This window comes from Elephantulus edwardii, unplaced genomic scaffold (assembly GCF_000299155.1).
Source record: "Elephantulus edwardii isolate Elephantulus edwardi_28Jun2011 unplaced genomic scaffold, EleEdw1.0 scaffold00046, whole genome shotgun sequence".
Lineage (NCBI taxonomy): Eukaryota > Metazoa > Chordata > Mammalia > Macroscelidea > Macroscelididae > Elephantulus > Elephantulus edwardii.
The window spans coordinates 111,166-124,153 of NW_006399796.1; the positions used below are offsets into that span (position 1 = coordinate 111,166).

General features: G+C 40.5%; 1 pseudogene; it reads right to left on the reverse strand.

The window, feature by feature from the left end:
- Positions 1–895: 895 nt before the first annotated feature.
- The window catches only part of LOC102861165, a 26,925-nt pseudogene continuing 14,832 nt past the window's right edge, over positions 896–12,988 (reverse strand).

Consider the following 12,988-nt stretch of genomic DNA (forward strand, 5'->3'; position numbering starts at 1 on the left):
TATTACATGAATACTTTAAATACATTGTGTTTTACAAAATCTTTCATTTACACTATGCTCCACACAATCATTCATATACATTCTATTTTACATTCTTTTTTATACTAGTTTATTTTTAATGGAAAATTAAAAAATAGCCCCCTAAAATGTAGATAATTAAAAAACAACTTCTTCTCCAAAGTCAATCATCATTAGAATCTAGTCCTTCCGATCTAGTAAAGGTGTTTCTGCTTCAGATTTGGTTATGTGACTATTTATGGTCCCTCTGTGACAGACAGAAATATTCCGGTGTTGCCAGATCTTTTCATTCTGAACAAATACCATTGCTCTACTAGAGCTCTGGATCTTTTAATTTTGTACAAAAGCCACAAATAACATTCACATGTGAAATTTTATGAATTCTAAATATTAGCATCAAATTTCTCCTGAATAGCAAGCAAATATTGTAGGCCAAATAAAAATCTTCTGTTCCAAATTTAGTCCATTGGCCATCCGAGTACAATTTCTGATTTCTAAGTCATCACTGTGACCACCATATGGCCAACTCTGGAAGAATTTCAAAAGTGATTGGCATCATGAATGCAAACCATTCTTTCGTCTTGCCACCCTTAACTGGTTTGGTTCACTTTCATTTCGTATTCAACCAAGATCAGCGTGATAAATAGAACTTAACAGGGAAATTTCAAAAAGGTATTATTTCTGAACTGTCCCCTGAAAGAAACTTTACCAAAATCTACTCACTTTATTGGGCAAATTTGGGGCCCGTTGGAACAGAAAGTCAGTCTTCCAAAGCACTGACATAAATCAAAGAGACCAGTCTTTCTCCATTTAGAAGACCCCTTGCTCGTCACCACCCGCTGACCTTGACGAGAGGGTGCTGGAAAGCAACTGGCCCTCATGCCCACTGACATTTGGAAGCACAGGTGCAGCTTAGAGCCCTGGCAGGATCAGCCAGGCGATCCTGTGACAAGCCCAAGCCTGAGGGGCAGGCTCCCCTGACAGTCTGAGCAGGAGGCTGATCTGTCACTGTCTGGCTGGCGTGGCTGAAGCGACTGTCTGTGACAAGTGCTGACACCGGATGCCTGAATAGGGGCCCAGTCAAGCGGGCATTTGTTACAGAAAACTCCCCCAACTCATATTTCACAGGATAATCAGAGGCAGTGAGGCGAGGACCAACGCAGCTCATTTCTAGAATATGAGCAGTGGTGGACAGCTGGGCCAAACCAGAGAAACCCTCTTATGAGACAACAAATGTACACTGTCCCCTAGCGGTAAGAGATGAGGCCAGTCAGACCTCTATCCCATCCCCTACACATTAATATATAGCCCTCCAACACCCCCGTGAGGCTCTCGAATGAATGAGTACTGTGGACTGTTGCCAAGTTGGGAGTTAGGTACAAGCTTGGAGGTAATGAGAACCTGGGATTTCATTCATTTACTCAGGTTCCTGACCTTTTGTTTCAACAGGCTTTGCTTAGTCAAAGAAAAGTGAACCTTTGGGGACTTCTCATTATTCTAAAGAACAAAGTTTCATTTTTCTTTCATCACTGCTGCTCTAGGATATCCTCTAGGAAGCTCGGCCACGTATTAATCAGTCTAACTGATTAGGAAAACAAAGAAGACAGAAGAGATTTCACAAAAGAAATGAGTTCTTTTCCAGCAAGAAATTGACTTTTCCACATGAACAGTAAGGCAGAAGTGGCAACACGGGACTTTCAAGGCAAGGTCATAAAAGTCCATGTACCTTTGTCCTCCACCAGAGACTCTTGCAGCTCTGAATTACAACATGCAGAGTGCAACAACACTGAGGACATTAGGTTGGAGCGGTGACTATTAGGATGAGCTATCAACAATCCTAGCAGAGCCCAGTCTGTAAAGCACCTCAGGTGAGGTCCTAGACCTCAGAGCAGAGAAGAACCATTAGCACTGTCTCTTTTTAAATTCCTAAACCATGGCTTCCCTAAGCACAATAATGTGGTGTTTGTTCTATACCACTAAGTTTGGAATTGTTTTCTTACACAGGAAGAAACAACTGAAATAAGCTTTCACCTATTAATTATTTTTCTGGAAAGCTATTCTAAGGGAACAATTAGAGAAAGGCACAAAGAATTATGTACAAAAAATATTTATGGCATCATTGTTTAAAATAAGGTAAAATGGGAAGCATAAATTTGAACGATAAAGGCTTTCCTCATTTATATGATAAAATGGAACAATTTATAATCAGGTTCTGGAATACTAACAATACCCAAAATAAAACCACCCCTACGGACATTATTTAAGGGGAGCTCTGGTGGCCTGGTGGAAAGAAGCTGAGCTGCAACCCTGATGGCAAGTGGTCGAGGCCACCGGCTGGTCTGTCTAAGCAGGATGGACAATCTCCTCTCATGTGATTAACTGTCTCTGAAAATCTGCCAGAGGGTCAGCTGTGGGTTGGTTTCAACTATGGTATGTAACACCACCATTATTTAAAGGAGACTTTTAAATAAGATAAAAATCAGAAGTTCACTTTTGTAGGGAAAAAGATGAAAATACCATAGGTCATTAAAATGGATGAAAATACACTAAAATAAAATAGAGGGCTATTTCCATGTCTACTTTATAAGTTTCTATTCTAAAATTCGCATTAGAACTGTCAAGTATTCTGAGATTCCCATTTTTCTCAGAGTCAGCCACAGTTTGTTGTGATCCACAAAGAAAAACACCTTTGCACGTGATCATGCAAATGTGAAACCTATACTTGGACCAGGAGGCTGTCATCAGAACAGAGCAAGGAAACACTGCACGGTTCAAAATTAGGGAGGGTGTATGCCAAGGACGTGTCCTATCTCCATACTTTTTCAACCTATATGCAGAATAGATTATCAGGAAGGCTGGGCTCTATGAGAAGATGTGTGGCATCAGGATTGGAGGAAGATTCATCAACATTCTGCATTATGCAGATGACACAACCCTGCTTGCTGAAACTGAGGAGGACCTGAAATGCTTGCTGTGGAAGGTTATGGACTGTAGGCTTCAATATGGATTGAAGCTCAATATCAAGAAGACAAAGATTCTCACCACTGGGCTGATTGACAACATCATGATAGTTGGTGAAGAGATTGAGACTGTTAAGGCCTTAGTTTGCTTAGTTCCATAGTCATCACTCTTGGCACCAACAGGCACGAAATTAAAAGACATATCACGATGGGGAAAGTCTGCTGCTAGGGACCTCTCCAGAGTACTGAAGAGCAATGGTGTCATTCTGGAGACTAAGTTGTGCCTGATACAGGCCATGGTCTTTGCCATTACTCGCTAAACATCAGAGAGTTGGACAATGACTAGGGAGAATAGAAGGAGAATTGATGCCTTTGAGCTGTGGTGCTGGAGAAGTGTATTGAAGGTAACATGGACTGCTAAGAAAATGAGCAGGTTCATCCTGGAGAGGGTGAAGCCTGGCTGCTCCTTAGAGGCAAGGATTCTGAAGTTTAGTCTGACATACTTTGGACATGTTGCAAGGAGAGACAAATTCTTGGAGAGGGACATCATGCTTGGGAGGAGTGGAAGACCCTGTATGAGGTGGATTGATTCAGTGACTGAAGGAATGGAGGTGGGTGTGTTGGAGACAGTGAGGCTGACACAGGACAGAGCAGTGTTTAGGGCTGTTGTACATAGGGTCGCTATGAGTCACAGGTGACTCCACGGTACATAAGAACAAGAACATCCTAAAATTAGTAAAAGTCATAGACAAAATAATGATGATAAGAGCTAAGCCCTAAGAAATCTTATAGAAATCTTAAATTTCATCAAGTAATACTTTAACTTTTTTTAAACTCTTTTTTTTTAACTTTTTTTTTAAACTCTTAATTTTCTTTTTTCCTGTGTTTTCTAGTTTTTCCTAAAACTAACATGGCAATATCTACCTGAAATTTTATTTATGTAGTCACAGCATGTACTAACTGTGTAAGTTCCTGGTATGAACCTGTGTAATTAGTTGATTTTCAAGAAACATTTTTTTTGTAATTCCAGGATAAATTCTGGTTAGGTGTGACTGAATCAAGTATGTCTCATCATGACTTTATATCAACATATCTGAATCCTGTCCTATCCTCACATATGTGAGCTCATTGCTGTAGTCACTATGCCAATCCACCTGGTTGAGGGTCTTCCTTTTTTTCACTGACTCTCCAACTTTCCAAGCATGGTGTCTGTTTTCCAAGAATGGCCTCCCCTAGCAATTTGCCTAAAGTATGTTAGATGAAGGTTTGTCATCTTTTCCTCTGAGGAGAGCATTGGCTGCACTTTCTCTACAACACATCTTTTTGTTCTCTTGGTAATCCAAGGAATAATCAGAACTCTTCTCCCACACCACAGTTCAAAGGCATCAATTCTTCTGCTGTCATCTTTAGTCATTGTCCAGCTCTCAGGTGCATAGCAAGGGATGGAAAATAGCATGGCTTGAATCAGGAGCAATTCGGTCTTCAAACTGATGTCATTGTTCCTTTGGAGCAGTCTTAGACTACAAACATGCCAGTGTAATACATCTCCTGGTCTACTGACTGCTGGAACCAAGGGTGTTGATTTTGGAACCCAGTAATGAAATCATTGACAATTTCCATTTTTTTTTCTCCATCTATCATGGTGTTTCTTATTGCTCCAAAGGTGAGAATTTTTTTCTTGATGTTGAGATTGAGATGTAATCCATATCGAAGGTTGTGTTCTTTGCTTTTCTGCAGCAAGCACTTCAAGTCCTCATTTTCTCAGCAAACAAGGTTGTGCATAACATAGTTTTTCTTTATTTTATTTTATTTTATTTTCATTTTATTAATTTTAATGATCATTTACAGAGATTTAGGATTTCCATTCATTCATTGTTGCACTTTTTTCCCCCACCCCATTTCAAACACAGGTTTTTTTATGAGTCTTCCTTCAGTCCTGATGCCATACTTTTCTTCATAGAGTCCAGCTTCTCAAATGATATGCATAGCAAGCAGATTGAATAAATATGAAGAAAGGATACATCCTTGATTCACATATTTCCTGACTTAAAACCATAGAGTGTTCCCTTTTTCTGTTCAGGCAATAACTTCTTGGTCTACTTTTAAGTTTCATATGAGCATAATTAAGTTTTTTCTCAGTTTTAAGTTTTCATTCTTCTCAATATTAGCCATAGTTTTTTATGATTCACGCAGTCAAATACTTTTGTTGTTGTCATTGTTATTGTTGTTGTTGTTATGTGCCATCAAGTCATCTCCAATTCATAGCAACCCTATGCACAACAGCTCTGAAGCCTGCCTTGTCCTGAGCCAGTCTCACTGACTCTGACACATCTACCCACATCTCTCCAGTTAAGGTATCAATCCATCTCATCAGAATTCTTCCTCTCCTCTGCTGTCCATCCACCCCTCTGAGTATGATGCCTTTCTCCAAGGACCAGCCCTCCTAAACATAAGCCAAAGTATTTGAGACAGACCTTCAAAAATCCTAGCCTCCAAGGAGAAACTTGGTTTCACTCTCTCTAAGAAAGACCTATTTGTTTTCTTGGAGATCAGTGGTATTTTCAAGACTCTTCTCCAAAACCGCAACTCAAAGACATTGATTCATAGACAATAAAATATAAACATTTTTCTGGCATTCCCTGCTTTCAGCAAGGATCCATCTAAGATCCGCCATGCTAACCCTGGTGTCACAGCCTCTTCTAAACTCAGATTTTGTAAATCACTACCTAACTTGGGAGGGACTGGAGAACATTATGCTAAGTGAACTAAATCAGTCCCATAAGGACAAATACTGTATAAAACCATTATTGTAGAAATAGAATATGAAATAACTACATAGCACTGAAAAACAATAGGTTCATAAAACATTACACACCTTGTATTACCCTGAAGGAAATTATGCTGAGTGAAATATCTCAGCCACAAAAGGACAAATAATGCATAGCACTGTTATAAAGCAGGTCTGAAATGAGGGTTTGGAAGGAGAATAAGATAAAAGTAGATAGATATGCAGATAGATTGCAGCCGTCAATATGGATTGAGACTCAATGTCAAGAAGACAAAGATTCTCACCACTAGACCAATTAGCAGCATCAAGATGGATAGTGAAGAATTTGAGATTGTTCAAAGCTTTAGTTTGCTTGACTCCACAGACATCACTCTTGGCACCAGCAGCCAGGAAATTAAAAGATGTATTGCAATAGGAAAGTCTGCTGTTAGGGACCTCTCCAAAGTGTTGAAGAGCAATGGTGTCACTCTGGAGTCTAAGGTGTGCCTGATATAGGCCATGAACTTTGCAATCAGTTGTTATGTGTCAGCGAGTTGGATAATGACTAGGGAGGGTAGAAGGAGAATTGATGCCTTTGAGCTGTGGTGTTGGAGAAGAGTATTGAATGTACCATAGACTGCTAAGAAAACAAACAGGTTCATTCTAGAGAGGGTTAAATTGGGCTACTCCTTGGATTCTGAGGCTTCATCTGACATACTTTGGACATGTAAGGAGGGACAGGTCCTTGGAGAGGTACATCATGCTTGGTAGGATGGAGGGACAGTGCAGGAGGGGAAGACCCTCTATGAGGTGGATTGATTCAGTGACTGGGATAATCGGGGTGGATGTGTAAGAGACAATGAAGCTGGCACAGGACAGAGCAGGGTTTAGGGCTGTTGCATATAGGGTCGCTATGAGTCGCAAGTGACTTGACTGCACACAACAACAACAACATATAGATAATAAACATTGAATGGGAATAGATGAAGGAAAAAACTCTTTAAAAGAAATGTGTGATTACACATTATATGAACAACAAAAGCTCAGAATAAGAGGTACAGTGCAAAGAAGGCTAGGGGGAGAGGGAGAGGGAGGTAATTATGCAACAGTGAAAATTAATATTAAAAAGAAAACCACAAAAAGTGTGAACTGGGGGAGGGGGAAGGGAGAGGGAGAGGGCATAAAAATGTGTAGCAATGAGTGAAAGAAAATCTAACTTCTGTAAACAATTGTTAAAATCACATTTGTTATTGTTATACGCTGTCGAGTTGTTTGTGATTGCATAGTGACCAGAAGTATAACATCTCTGAACCCTGCTCTATCCTCTGCCAATCTTACTGTCTTTGACTCACCTATATCCGTTACCCTAGTCACTGAATCAATCAGTCTCATTGAGGATATTCCTCTCTTGAGCTGTCCCTCAACCCTCCCAAGCATGATGTCCCTCTCAAAGGACTGGTCACACCTTGCAACATCCAAAAAGTATGTCAGACAAAGTTTCAGAATATTTGCATCCAAGGAGTAGCTTGGTCTCATCCTTTCTAGGATGAATCTGTTTGTTCTCCTAACAGTTCATGGTGTATTCAATAGTCCTCCCCAGCACTACAACTCAAAGGCATGAATTCTCCTTCTATCCTCCCTAGTCATTGCCTCACTTTCTGACTCATATCAAGTAATTTAGAAGACTATGGCCTGGATCAGGCATACCTTAGTCTCCAGATTGACATCATTGCTCTTTAATGCTCTAGAGGTCCCTGACAACAGACTTTCCCAAGGCATTTTGTCTTTTGATTTTCTGGCTGCTAGGACCAAGAGAGGGGGGAAAGAGAGAGAGAGAGAGAGAGAGAGAGAGGAAGGAAGGAAGGAATACACCACCATTCTTCTATGATTTTCATTTGATTAAGTCAGTGTGGTCAATACCAGTCCATATTAGTTCATTAATGCCTAGAATATCAATACACATTCCATTTTTTAACAACTAGTTTCCCTATTATATTCATACTTCATACATTCCACTTTCCAATTATTAAAAGATATTTTTTTTACTTTTTCTTCTCATTTTTATTGACTTCCAATCTAGTCTCTACCACTAATAGTATGGCTACCCATGTTCCTCTATTGTTCATAGGGTTTTCAGAGATCTGTTATTTCAGAAATAGATGACCAATCCAATTTCCTGGTCTGTCTTAAACTGGAACCTTTGTTAAAACCCATCCACCTTGGGTGACACTTCAGTGGCACACCAATGTTGTAGCTTTTAACATCATAGCAAAACACAAGTTACTCTACTACGGCAAAATGACAGACAAATACTGAACAAATAAGAACAAGGAAGCATATACACAGTTAAGCTAAAAAGTAATTTGTTGTTGTTATGTGCTGTCGAATCGCCTGCATCTCATAGTGACCCTATGTACAATGTCCTTAAACTCTTCTCTACCCTGTGGCAATCTTACTGTCTCTGACACACCCCTATTACCCCAGTCACGGAATCAATCCATCTCATCGAGGATCTTCCTCTCCTCCACTGTCCCTCCACCCTCCCAAACATGACATCCCTCTCCAAGAACTGGTCCCTACCTGCAACATATCCAAAGTATGTCAGACAAAGCTTCAGAATTCTTGCCTCCAAGGAGCAGCCTGATTTCACTCTCTCCAGGACAAACCTGTTTGTTCTCTTAGCAGTACATGGTATAATAGTCTTCTCCAACACCACAGCTCAAAGGCATCAATTCTCCCTAGTCATTGTCCAGCCCTCTGATGCATAGCCAGTAATTGCAAAGACCATGGTCTGTATCAGGCACACCTTAGTCTACAGGCTGACATCGTTACTCCTCAGTACTTTGGAGAGGTCTCTGACAGCAGACTTTCCCAATGCAATACGTCCTTTAATTTGCTGGCTGCTGGTACCAAGAGTGTTGATTGTAGAGCCAAGCAAACTAAAGCTGTCAACAATCTCAATCTTTTCACCATATATCATGATGTTTCCAATCAGCCCAGCAGTGAGTATCTTTGTGTGCTTTATGTTGAGCTTCAAAAGCTTCAATACATATTAAAGGCTGCAGTCCTTGACCTTTTGTAGCAAGAACTTCAAGTCCTCCTCAGTTTCAGAAAGCAGGGTTGTGCCATCTGCCTAATGCAGATTGTTGATGAATCTTCCTTGAATTCTGATGTCATGTTTCTTCTCAAAGAGCCCAGCCTCCAGGATAATCTGTTCTGCATATAGATTGAAAAGGTATGGAGATAGGACACATCCTTGGAATACACCCCTTTCAATTTTGAACCATGCAGTGTTCCCTTGCTCTGTTCTGCTGACTGCCTTCTGGTCCCATTATAGGTTTTTTATAAGCATGATCAAATGTTCTGGGATTCCCATTCTTCTCAAATTTACCCATTGTTTATTGTGGTCCACACAGTCAAATGCATTTAAATCATTCTCCCAATCAAGCAAACTGACAGATAAATCTTGGATCTCTAACAGAAAGCCAAGCAAATGATATCATGGTGCAGGGCCCAACTGAGGCCAGTGGCAGTGTGCAGAATGGAGCCACAGGAGGAGTCTGCTGCTAACACAACAGGATAACGTCCCAGATGAGGAAATGAAGGTCACAGTGATGGCTCAACTGGATCTTCAATGCAGGTGATCCACATCAATAATAAGTACTTCGTTGAATTTTAAAAAACAATCGAGTGACCACTTGTCATTAATATATATATCATTCCTAAGGTCACATAGAACATTAAGCTGAGTTTCCGATCTCATTCCTCACCCAAAAGAGGGATTTGGCAAACCTGTCAGTCACTCGTGCAGTCATTGCCACATGTTTATCTTATTTGTTCTCGTGAGTAATGGGCACGTCCTCAACTTCTCTGCTGTAGCAAGGTGATGTCAAGGAGATACTTGAAGTGTACAGGCTGACCAGCAACTGATTTTGCTCTGGATGTGAAAGTCATTTTCACTATTAGCTTTGTCTATTCCCACCAAGATTCTGAAGAAAATCTTCGACTTAAAACTTCAAGTGCATAAAACGTTACCTCTCCAGGCTCTCTGGTTAATTATCTCCTCATTTCCATGCCAGAACTTGACAGCAGCTGTTGTTAACAAGAGCGGTGTCTGTTGAGACCTCCTTTGTCCCAGGCACTATTTTTCACACCATTGCTTTTACTATTGGCTCATTGAGGCCTCACTGCAATAGTAGAAGGCAGGTACTATAATCATTCCTATTTTTAATTAATTAAATTTCTAATGCGAGGAATCTGAAATTCAGATAGAAAATAACTTATCCAAGGTTATACCTCTCGAAAGCAAGGAGACGGACCTAGACTTCAAACTCCAGGACATATATTCTTATTATTCATCTACAGCTGATTCGCATAATTAATGTAATTACTCTCTTCATTAAGTAATACTTGGAATGGGAAAAAGAGTTTCGGATCACCTTTCACTGTCTTATCTTCATAGTAACATCTGACCATATAGTCTCACTAAAGAGGTACTCATTCAATAATGAGAGTGTGAAAAATCAAAAGAGAATAATCACGCTTCATCCTGACCCCTGACTTACTCCCCATCCAATGTTCTGTCACTAACTCTAGTAGGATCTAGAGTTCCTTGAAGACTGTCCTATTAATTAATGTCAATGCCTGTTACATGTACGCATCAATTAATGCTTCATGTTGTTGTTATTATGTGCTATCGAGTTGCTTGCGACTCATAGTGACCCTATGTACAACAGCCCTAAACCCTGCTCTATCCTGTGCCAATTGCACTGCCTCTGACACACCCATCCCGATTACCCCAGTCACTGAATCAATCCACCTCCATAGAGGGTCTTCCCCTCCTGCGCTGTCCCTCCACCCTCCCAAGCATGATGCCCCTCTCCAAGGACCTGTCCCTCCTTACAACATGTCCAAAGTGTATCAAATGAAGCCCCAGAATCCTTGCCTCCTAGGAGTAGCCTGGTTTAACCCTCTCCAGGAAGAATCTGTTTGTTTTCTTGGCAGTCCATGGTACATTCAATACTCTTCTCCAGCACCAATGCTTCATAGGAATGGAATATGTGTTTATCAGCTGAACTGGAAAGAGTCTATTTAAATTGGCAGCACCTATCTCTTCTCCATCTTTTAAAAGTTTCTCTTTAGAAGAAACGCATATTGTCGTTAAGTGAATGTGGATCCATATAGAATGCAGTTGTTTGGTCTGGGATCAATGCCTGAGTAGAACCTAATAAATGACATCTGTAATCCTTACCAGGATTGTAAACCAACTGATAAATTTTAAAAGGATAAGATAGGTGAAAGTCAAGCACAGCATTACCATTTTACTCACCAAGAGAGTATCAGAGAATGTGGTTAATATTTGTGGATGAGTAGGCTTCATACTCTGAATTCTATGATTTGACAAACACATACTTATTCCTAAGACATTCTAGATCCAGACAGGTATCACTCTGATGGGAAAACATAAGCATTTTTGTGGGTGTGTTGTTGTTGTTATGAGTCATTGAGTCACTTGCGACTCACAGTTACCCTGTGTACAGCAGCTCTTAAGTCTGCCCAAGCTGAGCCAGTCTCACTGATTCTGACACGCTGACTTCCATTGCCCCAGTAACTGTATCAATCCATTTCATTCAGGGTCTTCTTCTCCTGTGCTGTCCCTCCACCCTTCTGAGCACGGTCATTTCCAAGGAACAGTCCCTCCTGGCCACATGCCCAAAGTTTGTGAGACAGAGCTTCCAAATCCTACCAGCAAAATAGAAACTTGGTTTTGTTCTCTCCAAGACAGATTTATTTGTTTTCTTGATGGCCCATGGTATGTTTAAGACTCTTCTCCAGCACCACAACTCAGAAGGCATTGCTTCTTCTTTTGTCATCTTTAGTCATTGCCCAGTAATTGCAAAGATCATGGCCTGGATTAGGCACACCCTAGTCACTAGACTAATATACTTGGTTCTCAGTACTCTGGAGAGGTCCCTGATAGCAGGTTTTCCCAGTTCAATTTTTCTTTTGTTTTCCTGACTGATATTGTTAAGAATGTTGATTGTGGTGCGAAGCAAGCTTTAATTATTAACAACCTCAGTCTGCTCTCCATTTAGCATGGTGCTGTCAATTGGGGCAGTGGTGAGAGTCTTTGTCTTCTTGATGTTGAGCTTCAATCTGTTTTGAAGACTACAGTCCTTGACCTTCTGCAGCAAGCATTTCAGGTCCTCCTCAGTTTCAGCAAGCAAGGTTATGTCATCTGCATAACGTGATTGTTAATGAGTCTTCCTTAAATCCTGATGCCACATTCCTTCTCATAAACCCCAGCCTCCCAGATAATCTGTTCATTCTTGTATATTCAGTGTATAAGTTGAAAAGGTATGGAGACAGGATGCATCCCTGACACACTTGTTTCCTGATTTTGAACCATACAGTGTTTCCTTGCTCTGTTCTGAGGACTGCTTCCTGGTTCAAGTATGTATTTTGCATAAGCACAATCACATGTTCTGGGATTCCCATTCTCCTCAAGGTTAGCCACAGTTTATTGTGATCCACACAATCAAATGCCTTTTCATAGTCAATGTGATATTGACATTCCCCTGATACTCTTTGCTTGCAGTCAAGATCCATCTGGCATTGATGATAATGTTTGCAGTGCCACAACTTCTTCTAAGCCCAGCTTATATTTCTGATGGTTCCCTGTTCCTTTTCCTTCTTTCCAACCTCATTATTACATCTGTTTTGCAACCCCAAATCATGCCTAACACAACACTTGAGATAAGTTGTTGTTGTTGCTGTTGTGTACCACTGAGTCAGGATTTACTCAGAGTTTAACCACTAGAAGGTTTTCAGAGGCTGTAAATCACATGAGAGGAGATTGTCCGTCTTTCTCCGAAGAAGCAACTGGAGGATTCAAACCTTGTGTCCTTGGTTTGGTAGCACAATCATTCATCCCAAAGCCACAAGAGCAAGCCAAAGAAAAGTATTACAAATGGGAGGAGAGAATTTTGCAGAGGCAAGAAGGAACAAAAGTGGAGGGAAAAGTCTGATGTCCAGTGAAATGAAGGAAAGGCAATGCTGCATGCTGTGGCCCAGAAAGCCATTCTTATGTGAAAGACATTGATCAGGCCACCAAGGTTGAATATACACATTCAAGAAGAAGCAAATATATCTAAAATGATACAGATTCTAGTATGTTAGATATTTCATGCAATAATGAAAAGCCACTAGAAGGAGTTTAGAAAAGACTTGGGTGAGTCAAACA